The following is a 10,253-nucleotide window of genomic DNA, read 5'->3' as shown; positions in this document are numbered from 1 at the left end:
ATTACTATCAGCGCTGGATCATTTTTTCTCCTACATTGCTGTTCCTTACCGCGGGCCGTCGCGGGGATCCGAGTGACGCTGCTGGAGACGCAGACCGGTGAGCTGGAGGTTCTCTCCCTGTTTCTAATACATACATACATACAAACATACTGCACACACCATCTACACACTGCATACATACCTATACATAATGCACACATGTTACATATTCACACACTGCGCACATACATACATACATACATACATACATACATACTGCCCACACTGCATACATATATACTGCCCACACGCTACATATACACACACTGCACACATACATACTGCACACATACATACTGCACACACACTGCACATATATATACTGCACACATACATAAATACTGCCCACACACTACAGATACACACAATGCACATATACAGTGAAGGAAATAAGTATTTGATCCCTTGCTGATTTTGTAAGTTTGCCCACTGTCAAAAACATGAACAGTCTAGAATTTTTAGGCTAGGTTAATTTTACCAGTGAGAGATAGATTATATAAAAAAGAAAACAGAAAATCACATAGTCAAAATTATATATATTTATTTGCATTGTGCACAGAGAAATAAGTATTTGATCCCCTACCAACCATTAAGAGTTCAGCCTCCTCCAGACCAGTTACACGCTCCAAATCAACTTGGTGCCTGCATTAAAGACAGCTGTCTTACATGGTCACCTGTATAAAAGACTCCTGTCCACAGACTCAATTAATCAGTCTGACTCTAACCTCTACAACATGGGCAAGGCCAAAGAGCTTTCTAAGGATGTCAGGGACAAGATCATAGACCTGCACAAGGCTGGAATGGGCTACAAAACCATAAGTAAGACGCTGGGTGAGAAGGAGACAACTGTTGGTGCAATAGTAAGAAAATGGAAGACATACAAAATGACTGTCAATCGACATCGATCTGGGGCTCCATGCAAAATATCACCTCGTGGGGCATCCTTGATCCTGAGGAAGGTGAGAGCTCAGCCGAAAACTACACGGGTGGAACTTGTTAATGATCTCAAGGCAGCTAGGACCACAGTCACCAAGAAAACCATTGGTAACACATTACGCCGTAATGGATTAAAATCCTGCAGTGCCCGCAAGGTCCCCCTGCTCAAGAAGGCACATGTACAGGCCCGTCTGAAGTTTGCAAATGAACATCTGGATGATTCTGAGAGTGATTGGGAGAAGGTGCTGTGGTCAGTTGAGACTAAAATTGAGCTCTTTTGCATTAACTCAACTCGCCGTGTTTGGAGGAAGAGAAATGCTGCCTATGACCCAAAGAACACCGTCCCCACTGTCAAGCATGGAGGTGGAAACATTATGTTTTGGGGGTGTTTCTCTGCTAAGGGCACAGGACTACTTCACCGCATCAATGGGAGAATGGATGGAGCCATGTACCGTCAAATCCTGAGTGACAACCTCCTTCCCTCCACCAGGACATTAAAAATGGCCCGTGGCTGGGTCTTCCAGCACGACAATGACCCAAAACATACAGCCAAGGCAACAAAGGAGTGGCTCAAAAAGAAGCACATTAAGGTCAAGGAGTAGCCTAGCCAGTCTCCAGACCTTAATCCCATCGAAAACTTATGGAGGGAGCTGAAGATCGGAGTTGCCAAGCGACAGCCTCAAAATCTTAATGATTTACAGATGATCTGCAAAGAGGAGTGGGCCATCATCATCAACTACTAAAAATGTCTGACTGCTGTGCTTGCCAACAAGGGTTTTGCCACCAAGTATTAAGTCTTGTTTGCCAAAGGGATCAAATACTTATTTCTCTGTGCACAATGCAAATAAATATATATAATTTTGACAATGTGATTTTCTGTTTTTTTTTTTTAAATATAATCTATCTCTCACTGGTAAAATTAACCTAGCCTAAAAATTCTAGACTATTCATGTCTGTGACAGTGGGCAAACTTACAAAATCAGCTAGGGATCAAATACTTATTTCCTTCACTGTACATACTGCACACACATACATACTGCACACATACATACATACATACATACATACTGCACACACATACATACTGCAAACACACACATACATACTCCACACATACATACATACATACATACATACATACATACTGCACACATACATTCTGCACACATACATCCATACATACATACATATTGCACATATACATACTGCACACACATACATACTGCACACACACATACATACTGCACACATACATACTGCACACATACATACTGCACACATACATACTGCCCACACTGCATACATATATACTACCCACACGCTACATATATACACACTGAACACATACATACTGCACACATACATACTGCACACACTACACATACTGCACGCATACATACATACATACATACATACATACATACATATTGCACCTATACATACTGCACACACATACATACAGAAGGGGCTGGACGGAGCCTGCAGGGCTGAAGGGAAGCCTCCATGACCTCCCTGGTAGGGAAAGGGTTAACTTGTGAGGGAGAGTTGGAGGGAGTTGGAGGGGGTCAGGGAGGAGTCAGGGGGCCGTTGCTGCTCTTCCCGCTGTTTTCGGCATTGAGCCGGAAGCAGCGGAGGGAGTAACACAGTAAGGACAAGCTCCCTGTTGCCCGCGCTCGTACAGCATGTCAGAGGCATTTTTGTTAGAGCAGCTGCGAGCTGCTGCTGTGCACCACGGTCCCGGATGGCTGGAGGAGACCGTGGCTGCATTAGCGAGGATCCCGGACGCCGTGTTGCCATGTCAGGCCCGGCGTTCGGGGTCTGTTGCAGGGGACAGGCTCCCCTCCCCCGGCCCCCTTCCTAGCATGGCGGCGGGGGGGGAGTCGGCAACAACTGCTCCTGTCCGGAGCAGGCAGAGAGCGTTGCCGGGGGTGACGGCGACGCAGGCCAGGTCGACCCGTCCCTCCCGGCGGTCTCGACCTCCAGAGCGCCTTAGTCCTGAGACAGTCCCGCGGACACGGCGTCGCAGAGGGAGCCCGATCTCGGACGCTGCAGGCCAGGCAGCTGGGGGGACCGCCCCTTCCCAGGCCCTGCGTCCTGGCAGGAATCCCAAGCCGCGACGGGGTCCGGCGGTGAGCAGGGAGTCGCAGGCCGGGCTCCCTGTCACCCCTCCACCATCGGATGGAAGATCTGGAAGACGAGGTACGGCCGCCCCGCCTGGTGATGTTCCGGCCAGGGGGCAGGCCTCTTCAGGATCAGCGAGACGGACGCCTAGATCTGCAGCGACGTTGAGGCAACAGGTCCAGTCGGAAGTCTGGGTTCCATCGGTCGGGCGGCAGGTTGCCGGCCCATCAGTCAGCGCTTCATCATCTCCGATCCGAAGATGTCGGTGGGATGGCCAGTCGTCTGCGAGAGAGGAGCTGGAGGAAGGTGAACTGGACGTGTATCGTCGAGGTCAGGATGGTCCGGCTGACGGGAACACAGCGCCTGTGCGGCCCGGTGAGTGTGTAACTCCATCATTGTCGTATCCAGCGATTTTTATGTCGGGTGTCAGCGGGGGGGCTGCTAGCGTCGCATCGGTGGCCGGTAGTGGCGCGGGCGGGCGCGATGGCGCGGGTCTGGCAGATTTAGTGGGTTGCTTGAGGGAGCTGGTCGGGCGCCTGGATAGGGCGGCGGCGCCGGTAGTTTCGGAAGTGTCCCCGGCGGTAGTGTGGGAGGGCCCCAGGGACGTGGGATTGGTACAGGCGCGGCCCGTGCTGGCAGTTAGGGAGGCGGTCGCGGTGTCGGTACAGACCGAGGCACAAAAGGATGGCGATCGGGTGCATATTGATGACCGTGCTCGGGGGGAGGTGTACGTTTGTTTCGAGGGTCCGTTGGGGGCGCATTTAAAGCAGGAGGTGCGCGAGCGGATCTGGAAGGACGAATATGTGGAGATTTTTTCTCTCTTGCCGCTCGCTAAATTTAATTTGGATAAGAGCAAGCGGGACGAGAGTAAAAAGGACGAGGAAGAACGGCGGCGGTATAGGCTTATCCCGCAAACGTTCGTTAATTGGTCGCAGGCGTTCGCCATATTGGCTAGTGTGATAGGGGAAAAGGCGCCGGAAAATTGTTCGGCGTTGTTTTGTTATTTTGATGCCATTGGGGAGGCTCATAGGGCGTATGGGGGTCAGGCGTGGCTGCGGTACGATGAGCAATTCCGTCAGCGAAAAGCTGTTCGGCCGGCGATTCGGTGGGACCAGAAGGATATTGCTCTCTGGTTACGGGTTACGGCTCCGGTTAGGCAGTCCTTTCCCGGGAGCGCCGGCCAGGGAGGCCAGTCTAGTCAGGTTGGACAAAGCGGCGGGGGAAAGGCGGGGTTTTGCTGGCAATTTAATGAAGGCCAGTGTAAGTTCGGGGCCACGTGCAAGTTCAAGCACGTGTGTTCCGAGTGTAATGGGGCTTCACACGGGGCGGCAAAATGTATGCGGAAAAAGAGGTCAGGAAACCAGCCCTCCGCGGCTGGTCAAGGGGGTGTCGCCGGTGAGGGTGGAAAAGATGGCCCCTTATCTAAATGAGTATCCGGATAGGGCGGCGGCTAAGTTGCTTTACGAAGGGTTTCGGGTTGGTTTTGTTATTCCTCCGCCTCCTTATGAGGTTCCGGTTACGCGGAGGAATTTAAAATCGGCTTACTTGCATGCAAAAGTCGTGTCGGAAAAGTTGTTAAAAGAAGTTTCGTTGGGCCGCATGTCGGGGCCGTTTGTTGAGTCGCCGGTAAAAGATTTAGTTGTGTCCCCGTTGGGTATTGTCCCTAAACGCGAGCCCGGAAAATTTCGTTTGATTCAACATTTATCGTATCCCAAGGGTTCGTCGGTAAATGACGGGATTGATCACGAGTTGTGCTCCGTAGTTTATACCTCATTCGATAAGGCGGTGGGGTTAGTGCGGGCTGCGGGTCCAGGTGCGCTGCTAGCAAAAACCGACATCGAGGCGGCGTTCAGGTTGTTGCCGGTTCATCCAGAAAGCCAACGGCTGTTGGGTTGTTTTTGGAATGGGGCTTTTTACGTGGATCGGTGCCTTCCGATGGGGTGTTCCCTTTCTTGTGCATACTTCGAGGCGTTTAGTAGCTTCGTGGAGTGGGTAACGAGGGGAGTATCCGGGGTCGACTCGTTGATCCATTACTTAGATGATTTTTTGTGCGTTGGCCCGGGCGGTTCGCCGGTTTGCGGTAATTTGCTTCATGCACTGCAGAAGGTGGCGAGGGATTTTGGGATTCCTTTGGCGCCAGAAAAAACGGAGGGCCCGGTAGCGACGATTTGTTTTTTGGGAATCGAAATAGACTCGGTGGCAATGGAGTGTCGTCTCCCTGCGGATAAGTTGGGTGCTTTGAGGCTGGAGGTTCGGCGGGCTTGTAGAATGAAGAAAATGACGCTGCGGGAGCTTCAGTCGCTGCTGGGGAAGTTGAATTTCGCCTGCCGGATTATGCCGATGGGGAGGGTGTTTGGTAGGAGGTTGGCGCCGGCAACGGCGGGAGTGCGTGCGCCGCATCATTTTGTGCGGCTCAAGGAGGAGCACCGAGCTGATCTTCAGGTTTGGGATGACTTTTTGGGCCAGTACAATGGTCGCTCGCTATGGATGGCCCCAGCGCAGGATACGAGTGATTTGAATATTTTTACGGATGCGGCTGGGGCGGGCGGTTTTGGAGCTTACGGGGGAGGTCCGTGGTGCGCAGGTCAATGGCCGGCTAGCTGGGTGTCCAGTGGACTCACGCGGAATCTGGCCCTGCTCGAGCTGTTTCCCATCGTGGTGGCGGCTACCATTTGGGGGGACAGGCTCAGGGATAAGAAGGTCCGTTTTTACTGCGACAACACGGGGGTGGTGCTTGCCATTAATAACATCACGGCGTCCTCTCCTCCGGTAGTTCAATTGTTGCGACATTTAGTGTTGGTGTGTTTGTCGTTGAACGCGTGGGTGGTGGCGGTGCATGTCCCGGGTGTACGGAATTGTATCGCTGATGCTCTTTCTCGCTCGCAGTGGGACCGGTTTCGGCAATTGGCACCGGGAGCAGAACGTCTTGGTTTGGCTTGTCCGGAGCATTTTTGGGATCTGGTATCGGTCCCGTAGAACAACTGTTACAAAGGTCTTTGGCGCGCACGACGTGGAGTGCTTATGCTGCTTGTTGGAGGCAGTGGGAGGAGTGGGTAAGAGAGTTGGGTGACGTCAATACGGATAGAGACAGGTTGGTGGCACTTTTGTACTGGTTAGGGGACGCCTGGGAGGCGGGGTTTTCAGTGGCGAAGGTGAACCGGTTCATATCTGCGGTGGCGTTTGGGTTTAAGTTGCGGGGCTTTCAGGATGTATCGAAGGAATTTCTGGTATCGCAGGCTTTGAAGGGGTTGCGCCGAGGTAGGGTGGAGGCGGATAGTAGAAGGCCTGTGTCGTTTGCTTTGCTTAGCTCGTTGGGCGGTTCATTAGCATCGGTCTGTCGTTCTTCAGACGAAATGGATTTGTTTCGGTTGGCTTTTTCGTTAGCGTTCTTTGGGGCATTTATAATAGGTGAGTTGGTGTCGCCAAGTACCAAACAGGCAGGGGGGCTGAGATCTGGGGAGGTGAGCCTATTCGCAGATCGGCTGGAGGTATGGTTGCGTCGGTCAAAAACTGACCAAGTAGGGAAGGGAAAACTGATAGTTTTGTTCGCCCTCCCGGGGTCGGTTATGTGCCCAGTAGAGTGCATGCGGGGTTTTACGCCAAACAGGGGGTCTCCAGATTTGCCTTTGTTACGTCATGTGGACGGGTCGTTTTGTCCAGGTTTCAGTTTGGAGCTGTATTTAAAAAATGTTTGACGGCGGTTGGTGTCGCGGCAGGCTCATATTCATCTCATTCCTTCAGGATTGGTGCAGCAACAGAAGCGGGGCGCTGGGGGTTGGATGATGAGGGGGTGAGGCGTATTGGTCGTTGGGAGTCCAACAGGTTTAAGTCCTATGTCCGCCCCCATATGTTATGAATTTTGTTGTTATCGCTTTAAAAATGTTATATCGTGGTGCCTAATTGTTTTTTCCGTTTCAGATTCGCCTCCGTGTTTGGTGTGGTTGATGGGTCATTCTTACGTGCACTGGGGGGCTTTGAGGGCGGACGTCCGCCCGGATGGTCGCCAGTTGCGCATTCCGCGACAGGATGCGGTTGTGCATTGGCTGGGTTTTAGAGGTATGTCGTGGAGCAGGGTGTTGGCGGAATTCCAGACATATGCTCGGCTTGATAGGGTTCCGGAGGTCTTAGTGTTGCACGTGGGTGGGAATGACTTAGGAGTCCGCCCCTTTCGTGAGTTGGTGCGGGATATCAAACATGATATGTTGTGTTTGTGGGTATCTTATCCCAAGTTGCTGATAGTGTGGTCGGACATAGTCCCAAGAAAGCACTGGCGGTTAGCTAGATCTGTGGAGAGAGTCAATAAGGCTCGCATTAAAGTTAATCGGGCGGTGTCCCGTTTTGTGGCAAAAAACGGGGGCATTTGCGTGAGGCATAGGGATTTGGAGTCAGGAGTGGGGAATTTCTGGAGGAGTGACGGGGTTCATCTGACCGAGGTTGGCATTGATCTTTGGAGCTTGGCGATAGCAGAAGGCATAGAAAGGGCGGTGGTGGTGTGGAGGAACTCACAGGCTTAAGGTGGTCAAGGCCTGTTTCGCTGTGGCGGGGGGAGTCCTTGAGGCCAGTCAGTACAAAATGGTGGGGGGGTCGCATCGGGGGTATGCGTCCCCCAAAAAAGGTACATGGTTGAAGACTTCATCGGGTGTTATCCCTTTGAAGTGGTCTTCTGGTAGAAGGTATATCACTTGAAGGCTTCATCGGGTGTTATCCCTTTGAAGTGGACTTCTAGTGGTCGGTATATCACTTGAGGGCTTCATCGGGTGTTATCCCCTTGAAGTGGACTTCTAGTGGTTGGAGCCATCTGCAGAGGTGAACGGTGCTTCCGAGCTGGTTTACGGCTGGAGGTAATTAGTGGTTTGCAGATGGCTAACTCGGTGTGTTCTTAAAAAAGGAATATCTGAAAGGGCTTCAAGGACTTCCTCTGCTCGGGTTAATGTTAACGTTAAATTGTTATTTACGTTTCTGACCCATGTTGGGTCATGTGAATTATTAGGAGGAATTCTCTGGTGGATTCCTAACTAGTTATCCGAAGGTTTCGGATTTAAATTGTTTTTATAAAACTGTAAAATTAATAAACGGCTGCTGTGGCCATTTCACATCCAACCTCGGTGTCACGTGTCTTTCCTAAAGGTGGGGGTGGGGGGATAAGATGGGTTAAAGGAAGGTTCGTTAACACACGACTCTACTTAGGCAGGTCAAGAAGGGGCTGGACGGAGCCTGCAGGGCTGAAGGGAAGCCTCCATGACCTCCCTGGTAGGGAAAGGGTTAACTTGTGAGGGAGAGTTGGAGGGAGTTGGAGGGGGTCAGGGAGGAGTCAGGGGGCCGTTGCTGCTCTTCCCGCTGTTTTCGGCATTGAGCCGGAAGCAGCGGAGGGAGTAACACAGTAAGGACAAGCTCCCACCCTCCCGCCCTTGGTTTGTTACGTGGTGGGTCTTTGCGTACGTCCATATAGGAGTGTTGTTTTTTATTTGTGTGCTTATCTAACATGTTTTTCCTTTTTTCCTGAGTAGGTTCTGGTGTCATGGCAGCTGGCGGGGGGAGTCCTTGAGGCCAGTCAGTACAAAATGGTGGGGGGGTCGCATCGGGGGTATGCGTCCCCCAAAAAAGGTACATGGTTGAAGACTTCATCGGGTGTTATCCCTTTGAAGTGGTCTTCTGGTAGAAGGTATATCACTTGAAGGCTTCATCGGGTGTTATCCCTTTGAAGTGGACTTCTAGTGGTCGGTATATCACTTGAGGGCTTCATCGGGTGTTATCCCCTTGAAGTGGACTTCTAGTGGTTGGAGCCATCTGCAGAGGTGAACGGTGCTTCCGAGCTGGTTTACGGCTGGAGGTAATTAGTGGTTTGCAGATGGCTAACTCGGTGTGTTCTTAAAAAAGGAATATCTGAAAGGGCTTCAAGGACTTCCTCTGCTCGGGTTAATGTTAACGTTAAATTGTTATTTACGTTTCTGACCCATGTTGGGTCATGTGAATTATTAGGAGGAATTCTCTGGTGGATTCCTAACTAGTTATCCGAAGGTTTCGGATTTAAATTGTTTTTATAAAACTGTAAAATTAATAAACGGCTGCTGTGGCCATTTCACATCCAACCTCGGTGTCACGTGTCTTTCCTAAAGGTGGGGGTGGGGGGATAAGATGGGTTAAAGGAAGGTTCGTTAACACACGACTCTACTTAGGCAGGTCATGCACACACACACACACATACATACTGCACACATACATACCTATATACATACTGCACATATACATACTGCACACATACATACATACATACATACATACTGCACACACATACATACTGCAGACATACATGCATACATATATACTGCCCACACGCTACATATACACATACTGCACACATACATACTGCACACACTGCACATACACATACTGGACACATACATATATCCATATTACACATACATACTGCACATACATACATACATACATACACACATACATACTGCACACATAGATACTGCACACATCCATACTGCACACAGACACACTGAATACATACATACATACATGCTGCACACATACATACTAAATGCATACATATATACTGCACACATACAAACATACTGCCCACACACTGCATATACACACAATGCACATATACACACTGCAAACATACACACTGCACACATACATACTGCTCACATACATACTGCACACATACATACTGCATACATATATACATACATACTGCACACATACATACATACATACTGCACACATACATACTGCACACACACATACTGCCCACACACTACATATACTCACACTGCACATATATATACTGCACACATACATAAATACTGCCCATGCACTACAGATACACACAATGCACATATACATACTGCACACATATACATACTGCACATATACATACATACATACACACATACATACTGCACACATACACACATAGATACTGCACACATCCATACTGCACACATACACACTGAATAAATAAATACATACATACATACATGCTGCACACATACATACTGAATAAATACATACATACATACATACTGCACACATACAAACATACTGCCCACACACTGCATATACACACAATGCACATATACACACTGCACACATACACACTGCACACATACATACTGCACACATACATACTGCATACATAC

The sequence above is a fragment of the Rhinoderma darwinii genome, unplaced genomic scaffold, assembly GCF_050947455.1.
Source record: "Rhinoderma darwinii isolate aRhiDar2 unplaced genomic scaffold, aRhiDar2.hap1 Scaffold_131, whole genome shotgun sequence".
Taxonomy (NCBI): domain Eukaryota; kingdom Metazoa; phylum Chordata; class Amphibia; order Anura; family Rhinodermatidae; genus Rhinoderma; species Rhinoderma darwinii.
Note: the sequence above shows the minus strand (reverse complement) of the source record.